This window comes from Orycteropus afer, unplaced genomic scaffold (assembly GCF_000298275.1).
Source record: "Orycteropus afer afer isolate SDZICR_OR568_19922 unplaced genomic scaffold, OryAfe1.0 scaffold00031, whole genome shotgun sequence".
In the NCBI taxonomy this organism is placed as follows: domain Eukaryota; kingdom Metazoa; phylum Chordata; class Mammalia; order Tubulidentata; family Orycteropodidae; genus Orycteropus; species Orycteropus afer.
Window position 1 is genome coordinate 874,830 of NW_006921618.1, and position 11,407 is coordinate 886,236.

Here is an 11,407-nt window from a genome sequence, read left to right on the forward strand (position 1 = left end):
ATATAATTTTTTATATCCAGAAAGGTCCCCTTTGGTCACTACATGTCAATCAGCAGGCTTGGCTGACTTTGATTCTAACAACTATTCGAGCAGAGACGGTGCATTTTAAGTTTCAAGTGCACCAACATAACAGGAACTGAATCCTATCTGCCCGTGAGAAGAGAGAAGAGACAGGGAGATGAGGGTCTTCCTGAAAGTTAGCAGTGTTGTAAAATAAGCAGGTAAGTCCCTCCTGCCAGAGCAAGCATTCCTACTTCTTTGCTCTGTGAGCTTGGCTGAGATGGAGAACAGCTGGTGAACTGGGCTCACTTGAGGTGCTTCATTCATTCACTGACCAGTACTGGGTGTCTCAGTACTGGCTTCACAGCTGTGAGCTCCTGGGCTTCTCTGAGCTCACCCTAATCACCTGGGGATAGGATGCAGACTCCTGGACCACACCTCAGACCTGGAAGACCCAGGAATTTGCCATTTTAACAAGCTCCCCTGATTGTAGCACCACCAGAATATTGAGGACAACTGGTCCTGCACTTTGCTGGGTTACTGTGATCTGTTTCCAGGAAACACACCCCTAGAGCTGAGATTGCAGAGCCTGAGATTGCTGCCATCCTGACCTCTGCCCCACCCCAGGCAGACAGCTTCCAGTGGAGTCCTCTAGCACATAACCAGGTTGACCAGTTCCAGGCACCAGCTTTCCAGAGTTCCTCTTGTTCCTAGCTATAGTCTTACAATACCAGCCACAGATTCCTCCTGTCTGCAGGCACTAGCAAACCAGAAACCAAACCCACTACCATGGAGTCAGATCTGACTCATAGTGATCCCTTCTTGGGTTTCCGAGGCAGTATCACTACAGAAGTAGATTGCCCAACATTCCTTCCAAGGAGCGGCTGGTGGGTTTGAACTGCCAGACTTCTGGTTAGCAGTCACATGCCTTAGGCACTACCCCAGGCACTAGCTGCATAATAAATTACTAATGGGAGGGCTCTGACCCTGCCCTGCTTCTTTGCACCTCCCCCGCCGCAGCCACTAGGGAGGCTCAATGGAGAAGACTAGTCACACCTGGATAGTTGTCCGAGGCCCACGCTGTGCCTTAATGAAGTGGTGGCGCTGGAGAGGCCCTGACCCTTAACAGGGCCAGACAGGGGTGTCCCAGGTTCCCTGAGGCTGCTGTGCTGTGTTGGGTGAGGGTGGTCAGTGTGGAGCATGATGCCACGTCCCCCCAGTGCATCATCTACTTGTCCATGCCATCTGTACTCTGGGCATGAAGATCCACTTGGATTCCCATGGGTGAGAAAGTGAGGGCTCTGCTGGAGGGCTCCCATTGGGAGTGTAGGTAGCTGCTGACTGGCAGGCCTGTACAGGGTCAGTGGCACCTAGCTCCCCGTCAAAGCTGCCCTGGGTCACATGGGAATCAGGGTGACCTCCCTTCTCTGTTTTGGGATCCTGACTCGGCCTCTAAAGCATCTGTTCTAAAGCTGCCTCTGACCTGTGTTGGCTATGGGTCCTCGGGCAAGTGAGGCCATGACTTTATCTGTGAATTGGGGTGATACTGGCTCTCAAGGTGGCCATGTGGATTGAGAGGATTTGGCCAATTGAAATTTCAATGTGGAGGTGACTCCTCACAAGAGGCTATGACTTCCTCAAGTCATAGCACAGACATCCTGAGGCCTAGTCCATGTTCCTTGGGGCTCAGACAAGTGGTGCTCCCTTGTTGGGAGTTGGAGGTTTATAAATAAAATGTAGCTTTGGTGCCTGGAATGTTGGTGAGAGGAGAAGGGGTCTGGCATGGTGCTGGAACTTGTTGGAGGGAGGACAGGGGGTCTGTGGAGCAAGGGAGGGTAGGAGGAAGGCAGAAGCTGTTAGGAGCCAAAAGAGCCCTTCACCCCAACACCCTAACAGGAGAGAGGAGTTGGGGGTTGTCCCCTGCTGTGCCTCATGCTGAGATGAGCCTCTATGACCTAATGTCGGGCAACGTCCAGGTGTGCTCTGCAGAAATTCAAGCCCTTCACCATTGGTGGTTCTCTAAGGGTCTGGAATGACGTCTGTAACACGGTCTTCATAAAGACCAGGGAGGAGGAGGCCATGACCAGGTGGCCACTGTCTGGTCCCATGGACATGCTGGTGAAGATGATTTCGCACAGCTCAGCCCCCAGTGAGGACAAGATGAGCCTGGTGGGGAGTGTGGAGGGTAGTCTCCCAGGGAAAGGACCTCACGTACTCCTGGACCTCACTCATGACTGTAGGCCTTTCATGAGCCCTGGGTCTGTGAAAAATGCAGTGCCAGGAAATTTGCACGTTTGGTCTTGCTCAGTGTTTGTCACAAACTTGTGAATGGGCACTGCATGATACCCTTTTATAGAAAAGAAACCGAGGCACTGAGTGGGGAGTGCCTTGCCCAAGCCAGTAGTCGGCAGACCTGAGATTCAAGCTGGAGCATGTCTGTCTCCCACATGTGCTCCTGCCTCCTAAGCTTTGCTCACTTTCAAACCAGCTGCTTTTAAAATCTGGCTTAAAAGGTTTTAGCATAAATCAAATGGGCTTTTCGGCTACAGCTGGTCCTTTGGGTGTGGATGTTTTAATAAAACATAAAAGCTAATGCCTTACAGTACTGTGTTGTCAGTAAGGCAAATATGGGTATATGGGTGGATAGATGGGTGGACAAGCTGAACTAGTAAGTATGTCTATGAAGCAGGGAGTGTACCCAAGATCATGTATAGGGTTGGCAGACAGTGGTCCTATAAGTTTATTTGTATGATCTGAATTCCCAAGTGTATAGTAGAGCTGACAAGGCGCAAGGTTGTAGTCACTTCTTGGTCACAGCCAACTACCCAGAGGGACCAAGTAGTTGAACCTGCAGGCTTGGGACCATAGTCGCAGGGGACATCAAGCTCAATTGGCATAACATACTACACAAAACATTGTTCCACCTCCCACTTTGGTGAGTAGCAACTGGCACCTTAAAAGCTTGCAAGCAGCCATCTAGATGCAATGATGGATCTCTCCTTGTCCAGAGCAAAGAAGAATGAAGAAAACCAAAAATTCATGGAAACAATTAGTCCTAGCAACTGGTATACCATGTGATCCTCAGCCTATACGACTATGAGACCAGAAGAGATGGTGCTCGGCTACCATGGTCAACCACTCGGAGGGGGATCTATGGAGGAGATCCTGGATAGAGAAGGAGAACAATGTGGAACAAAACTCAAAATCATTTGGAGAAAAAAAAAAAAAAGAAGGGGGCGGGGTTTGCTGGTCCAATAGAGCCTGGTGGAACCACTGAGACTATGGCCCCTAGCTGCCCTTCAGGTCTGGAATTGAACCCACACCTGTGGTTTCCAGCCAAACAATAGACAGGCATATGAGTTGAACATTTACCTGAGGTAGATACACTCCTTGGAGAGAACAATCATGGGAGAAAGAAGGGCTGCTTATGCACAGTGCTTATGCACAGGGGGCAGGAGTGCATGGAGGGATGGACACAGGGAAGAGGTAACTATCGGGAGGAAGTGGGAGGAGAGCTGTTGCATTGTGGTAAATTATAGTCAATGTCATGAGACAAAGTGTATGTGAACTGTTGTATGGAAAGTGAATTTGCTCTGTTTTCACCCAAATCACAATTTAAAAAAAAACTAATGCCAATTAAATGCATGTAATGAACTATGTAGTTTGAATGACATTTCAAGAGCTTGACACTGCCCACTTTTATATAGAATGAAACCGAGGCATAGAGAGATGTAGCTAACCCTAAATAGCATAGCTAGGGTGCAGTCAATCTGCATTTGAGCCCAAGCCAAGCTGGCTCCCTAACAGGGTACCCGTGGCAAAGGGAGGTTGATTTCCACCTTGTAGACATGTGTCAGTCTTGTTGTGGGCCAGGTGTTGGTGATGGTTCTGTAGAAGCAGATCACTCATTCAGAGCAGTGGTCCTCAACTTTGGCTGCAGATTAGAACCACCAGGAACTTTACAAAACCCAACTCTCAGGCCACACTCCCAGACTAATTAAATCAACATCTGAGGGTGAGATCCAGGCACCAGTGTTTCAAAGCTCTCCAGGTGATTCTGATGAGAAGCCGAGTCTGAGAAGCACTGATGAAGCAAGTGAAACACTTTGAAGACTGGGGGAAAACTCATGCCCGTCAGAACATGCTGGAGTTAAGTCTACAGCAGTTGGCAGAAGGTTAAGACTGGCATGACACATGGTAGTACTCCTATCTATTCTATGTGCTACAAGACAGGGCAAGCTAAACCCTAAAAGTCAGATAGTACAATTAGAAGCCTCTTATTAAGAACTGAGGCTGTGATGTATCCCAGCTGAGCCCAGGCTAACAGAAGGGTCTCTGCCCAGGCCTCAGTCTCCAGCATGATCAGGAATGATGTACTTGACATTGGAGGACTAAAACTTCCATTCAGGGGCAGGTGGTAGATCACATGTGTGTAAATATAGCGCTGGCTAGTGGTTTGTTCTGGTTCATGACGTAGGCCTTATGGTCAGAGCCAGTGGTGAAAGGGCAGGGTGTCTTTGTCTCTGGAAGCAGAGGCTAGATCAGGACTAAGGAGAGACTAAGTTCCCCAACCCAGATGTTCCACTTACTTTTAGGTGAGCAACTTAGCCAATGTTGTTGTTGTTGTTATGTGCCGTCGAGTCGGCCCCGACTCATAGCGACCCCTCCTTGGGTTTCCGAGGCAGTATCACTACGGAAGTAGGATTGCCCAACCTTCCTTCCGAGGAGTGGCTGGCGGGTTTGAACCACCAGCCTTCTGGTTAGCAGGCACGTGTCTTAGCCACTATGCTACCAGAGCTCCTAACTTAGCCAATGGGAGGGTTAAACTACTTCCCCATTGCCCACTTCCTGGGGAGATGGGCAGGGTCACAGGAGGGTAGGTATAAAGCAGGGGATATATAGATAGCTAAAACTTGGCCTTGAGACCCAGACATTCTAGATCTTAAATCCCTGCTCTACCACTTTCTGGCTGAATGACATACATAAGTTCCTGAGTTTCTCTGTGCCTTTGGGGGTATAGATCCTACCTGTGTGGGTTGTTGGGAGGTCTCAGTGTGGAGGTGCTTGAAGTGGTTCTGGGAGGTTATAAATGCACCAGGAGCTATCCTCACTGGATACAGTGAGGTGCCACTGTACTGGCTCAGTGAGTCATCAGAAGCACAAATCTCAGTCATAAAAAAAGACCAGGCTTACTGGTCAAATAAATACTAGTGAAACTCCCAAGACTATGGCCCTTAGTCACCCTTCAGGCCAGGGACTGCACTCACCCCCAAGGTTCAATTTTCAGCCAAACAATAGACAGAACTATGGGGTGAATGGTAACACCAGGAAGGTTTGCACTTCTCAGAATAACCGAAAGTAAGAGATCAAAAGGAGTTCTGGTGGTGTAGTGCCTAAGGCACTTGACTGCTAACCAGAAGGCTAGCGGTTCAAATCCACCACCCACTCCTCGGAAGGAAGATGAGGCAATCTACTTCCTTAGTGATACCGCCTCGGGAACCCAAAGAGGGGTCACTAAGAGTCGGATCTGACTCAACGGCACATAACAACAACAACAAGAGATCAAAAAGACAGCATTTGCCCAGGGGTACAACTCAGAAGGCAGGAAGGCATAGGAAAGAAGGACAAAGGGAGATGGTAACCACAGGAAGGAAGTGGGAAGAATACTGTTACTTTGTGGGGATTGTAATCAATGTCACAAAGCAAAATGTACGTGAACTGTTGAATTGAAAACCAATGTATTCTAAATTTTCACCAAAATCACAATAGAAAGTCAATTAAAAAAAAAAAAAAAAAAACTTAAACTCACACTCAGGTCCCTGGCCAGGGCTCCACTCTGACCTCTGACCTCCAATGTTTTGATGGGTTCTAGGCGCTAGCTCCACAGGTTCTGGTCATACTATGAATCTGACAAGGAAGCCCCCATGGCCACAGCTGTGCTCTCCCTCACTGGAATTGGTGGCAGGCCCACTACCACTGGAGGGGGAAGGAGGAAAACAAGAAGAGCTAAAAGGGCTTTCCCTGTAATAGGATGTCTCCTGGGGGTTTCAAATGGGTTCCCTCAAAATACCCAGTCACACATTCCCCCAAAGCTCAGTCATGTCTTCCCATCCTCACTACAATTACTGACATAATTTTCTGAGACTAGAAGCAACTTCTTCTACATGTTCCCACTGTCAACCCACCTCCCCATGTCTGGTTCCCACATGTTGGTTCCTCTGTTACAATTCATTAGTCTTTCTTGTCATATTAGATCCTTTCCCCTCTCACTCATTCAAGAACATTCCTTTAGGTATTCTCCTTACTAATGTAGGAAGCCACTGCCCTTCCCCTTTTCTTCTGAATCATTCCCATCAGCACAGGAACAAGCTATAATGTCCAGTTTCCCAAACCTGATTCTATAATCTCTTCAAAATCCACTCCTCCACTGCTCTGCTCCTTAGGCTGTATCTCTACTTCATCGTCTTCTCCTCCTTTTTTCTTGTATGACTCAAGTCATACACCCACCACCAGCATAGCTTTTATCAAAGACCCTAACAACTTCTACTTTACTTTCCAGTGGCCAGTTCGGTCTTCCTCTCTTGACCTGTCAGCAGTAGTTAATACAGTTGGTTATCCCTCCTTGATACCTCACTTCTGGATGCTGTACTCAGATGCCTTTGCTAGGTCCCGCGTTCCCTACTGTGAGCCTATCCATGATGTGTCCCAGGGCTCAGCCAATCAGATGTGTGGATTTGAATACCGTCTGTGGATTACTTCTAGGGTTGCTGGGTGGTGAAAACTGTAAAACACTCAGTTACTAACCAAAAGGTTGGAAGTTTGAGGCTACCCAGAGGTACCTCAGGAGAAAGGCCGGAATCTACTTCCCAAAAATTGGCCATTGAAAACCCTATTGTGGTGGTTATGTTTGTGTGTCAACTTGGCTGGGCCTGGTTGAGTGGCTGGGCAGCTGGATGTACTATTCCCCAGGATGAGACTGGTAATCAACTCCATGGTGGAATCTACTGTGAGCAGCTGAATAGCTGCCTTAGGGAATGTGGGCTGCTTCCCATATATAAGCAGAAACCTTGGGAAATAGTCTTGAGCTTATGGCACCTTGAACCCTGCATGCATCTGTGTTGTTGTTCAGCAGCCTGCCATGCTCTGCCGACCTGGGGACTTACAAAGGACTTGAGTTGATGGCCTGCCGTGTTGTTTGATAACATCAGGACTGTGCCTTTTTACTTGTCAACCTGGGGCTTGGCAGCCTCAGCAGCCAGCAGCTGTCTGAGTGAAAAAAAGCCTCTAGCTTCAGTGGGCCAGGAGCAGGAGGCAGAGCTGAAGCCCGAGGCTGAGGGGTTTTCACCTAGCCCCTAGAGCGTGGCACTTGAACTTGGACTTAAAGCCTCCAAACTGTAAGAATAAACTCCTGTTTGTTAAGGCCATCCCATTTGTGGTATATTTTTGTCAGAGTGGCACTAGGAAACCAGAACACCTATGAAGCACAATTCTTCTCTGCCACGTATAGTGTCTCCATGAGTCAGAGTTTACTTGATAGTATCTAACAAGAACAGACTACTCCCAAACTACCTTTAGCAGGCCTCTCCAGGATCTTGGATAGACTGAGATATCTGTCTACCCAACATATAACTACTTTTGTGTCTAACTGAAATATCGAACTGATTCTAACTCCTTCAAAAAGTTATTTTATTAAGTCTTCCCCATTGCAGTAGATAGTAGCCGCATCCTTCTATTTCTTCAATAACTTTGGCATCACCCTGACTCTTGTACTACATGTCAGTCTATGAATCTTGTTGATGTGACCTAAAATTTAGCAGGAATCCAGCTACTTGCCACTTCAGATGTTCTTGTCCTGGTCTGAACATTTGTGTGTGTGTGTGTGCGCGCACACACATGTGCACACACTTGATGAATTTTTTAATATTGTATTGTGCTTTAGGTAACATTTACATAGCAAGTTAGTTTACCATTCAACAATTCATACACAAATTGTTCCGTGACATTGATTGTAGTCACCACAATGTGTCAGTGCTCTCCATGTTTCCATCCTGGGTTCCCCATTTCCATTCCTCCAGTTTCCTGCTCCCTCACTTCTCCTCTTTGCTTTTAGGCAATTGTTGCCCTTTTGGTCTTATATAGTTGACTGTTCTGAGGAGCACTTTCCTCCTGGGTGTTTATTTTGGCTACCTCTATGCTCTCTAACAGAAAATACCACAAATGGGATGGCTTTAACAAACAGTTTATTCTTACAATTTTTGGAGGCTAGGAGTCCGAGTTCCCAGTGCCAGGCTCTAGGAGGTGGGTGAGAGCCCCTTAACCTTGGGCTTCAGCTCAGCCTCTTGCTCCCAGCCCACTGAAGCTAGAGGCATCTCTTCACTCAGGCAGCTACTGGCTGCTGAGACTAACAAGCTCAAGGTCAACAAATAAAAGGGCACAGTCCTGATGTTACCAAACAACATGGCAGGCCATCGATTCAAGTCCACTGAAAATCCCAAGATCAGCAGAGCATGGCAGGCTGCTGAGCAATGACTCAGCTACAGGTAGGGTTCAAGCGTGCCATAGGCTAGAGACAGTCCCAGAGATGCTTCTTATATACGGGAAGCAGACCATAGCCCTAAAGCAGCTACTCAGCAGTGCTTGTGGTAGATCCCACCATGGAGTTGATTGCCAGTCTCATCATGGGGAATAACTACCACCACCTGCCCAGCCACTCAACCAGGCCTAGCCAAGCTGACACACAACCTTAACTACCACAGTGTTATTGTTTATTTTATAGGCCAGTCTATTTGATTGGCCTCCAGGAGTTGCTTCTGCCCCAAGTTAGATGGATGACTGAGGGCAATAGTCTTGGGGTTTCCTCTGGTCTCTATCAGACCAGTAAGTCTGGTCTTTCTTCTGAATTTTATTTTTGTTCTACATTTTTCACCCATTTATACTGGGACCTTCTGTTGAGTTGCTGGTCAGAGAAATTGGTAGTGGTAGCTAGACATTATATAGTTCTTCGCTGGTCTCAGGCTAGAGGAAACTGTGGTTCATGTGGGCCATTAGCCTTTGAACTAATTGCTTCCCTGAGTCTTTGGTTTTCTTCACTCTCTGGATGAGGAGAGACCAGTAATTGTATCTTAGATGGCCATTCCCAAATTCTTAAGACCCCAGATGTGACTCATGAAACTAGGATGTAGAACATTGTCTTTAAGTACTGTTAGGCCAATTGATCTAGATTCCCTGAAACTATGGTCCTTAGCCTTCAAGCCTAGTAGCTCAGTCCCATGAGGTGTTTGGTTGTGTCTAGGAAGCGTCCATAACTGTGCCCCTTATGTGCTCTATTTTATATGGGAATATACATGCAGCATATACAAATATTTATGTAGAAAAACCCACAACCATACCTATAAATGCATGCCAGTATAGTCCTGTAGAATCTCCCATCCCTATTTAGCATACCTATCTACTTATGTATGTGGGAGCTCTAGTAGCATAGTACCTAAGGCACTTGACTGCTAACCAGAAGGCTGGCAGTTCAAACCCACCAGCCACTCCTCGGAAGGAAGGTTGGACAATCCTACTTCCGTAGTGATACTGCCTTGGAAACCCAAGGAGGGGTCGCTATGAGTCAGGGCCGACTCGACGACAAATAACAACAACAACATCTACTTATGTATCCACTCACAAACTGTTAGTACTGTTAGCACTGTTGTTACAGGATTGTATGTGTTATAGAATTTACCATTAAAAAAAAAAAAAAAAAAAGCCATAGAATCAATTCTGACTCATAGGGACTCCCCCAGGGTTTCCAAGATATAAATCTTTATGGAAGTAGACTGCCTTCTCTTTCTACCGTGGAGCAGCTAGTGAGTTTGAACCACTGCCCTTTTTTGCTTAGCAGCCAAATGCTTTAACTACTATGCCACAGAACTCCTTGATCTACCCAACAGCCCACTTTATTTAAGATTTTTTTTTTTAATTGTGCTTTGGATGAAAGTTTACAGAGCAGATTCATTTTTCATACAGCACTTCATACACATTTTATTTTGTGGCATTGATTGCAATCCCCATAATTTAACAACTCTGTTCCCACTTCCTCCCTGTGTCCCCCTTTCCTATGCATTTCTGCCCTCTGAGCTTTCTCCATGTGCAAATGTTGCCCTTCCGATCTCCCATGGTGGATTATTCTAAGGAATATACATACCTGGTGTAAGTGTTCACCTTATGTTGCTGTTGTTATTAGGTGCCGTTGAGTTGTCTCTGACTCATAGTGACCCTTTGCTCAGCAGAATGAAACACTGCTTGGTTCCACACCAGCTCCATGATCCTTGCTATACTTGAGCCCATCACTGCAGCCACTATGTCAATCCATCTCATTGAGGGCCTTCCCCTCTTTCATTGACCCTCCACCTTACCAGGCATGACATCCTTCTCCAGGGAACAGTCCCTTCTGACAACATGACCAAAGTAGGTGAGACGAAGTCTGGCCATTCTCACTTCCAAGGAGCATTCTGGCTGCACTTTCTCTGGAACAGATTTGTTAGATCTTTTAGCAGTCCATGGCACTTTCAGCATTCTTCGCCAGCACTACAACTCAAAAGCATCAACTTTTCTACAGTCTTCTTATTCATTGTTCAGCTCTCACGTGTATATGAGGTGATTGAAAATACCATGGCTTGTGTCAGATGCACCTTAGTCCTCAAGGAGACATCTTTGCTCTTCAGCACTTGAAAGAGGTCCTTTGCAGCCAATTTGCCCAGTGTTATATGTCGTCTGATGTCCTGACTGCTGCTTCCATTGGCGTTGATTGTAGAACCAAGCAACGTGAAGTCTTTGACAACTTCAATCTTTTTTTTATCATGATGTTGCTTATAGGTCCAGTTATAAGAACTTTTGTTTTCTTTATATTGAGATGTAATCCATACTGCAGACTGTATTCTTCAATCTTCATCAGTAAGTACTTCAAGTCATTCTCACTTTCAGCAAGCAAAGTTCTGTCATCAGTGTATTGCAGGTTGTTAATGATTCTTCCTCCAATCCTGATGCCATGTTCTTCTTCATATAGTCCAGCTTCTTGGATTATTTGCCCAGTTTATAGATTGAATAAGTATGGTGAAAGGGCACAATGCTGACACATTCCCTTCTTGATTTTAAACCATGAAGTGTCCCCTTGTTGTGTTTGAATGACAGCCTCCTGGACTACGTACAGGTTCCTCATGAATACAATTAAGTGTTCTGGAATTCCCATTCTTCTCAATGTTATCCACAATTTATTATGATCCAGACAATCAAATGCTTTTGCATAGTCAATAAAACACAAGTAAACACTTTCTGGTGTTCTTTGCTTTCAGCCAAGATCCATCTGACATCAGCAATGATATCCCTTGTTCCATGTCCTCTTCTGAATCCAGCTTGCATTTCT

The 11,407-nt window shown here is 46.3% G+C and overlaps 1 pseudogene; it reads left to right on the forward strand.

Annotated features, from left to right (window-relative positions):
- Positions 1-1,258: 1,258 nt before the first annotated feature.
- LOC103192790 overlaps positions 1,259-11,407 on the forward strand; it is a 36,014-nt pseudogene continuing 25,865 nt past the window's right edge.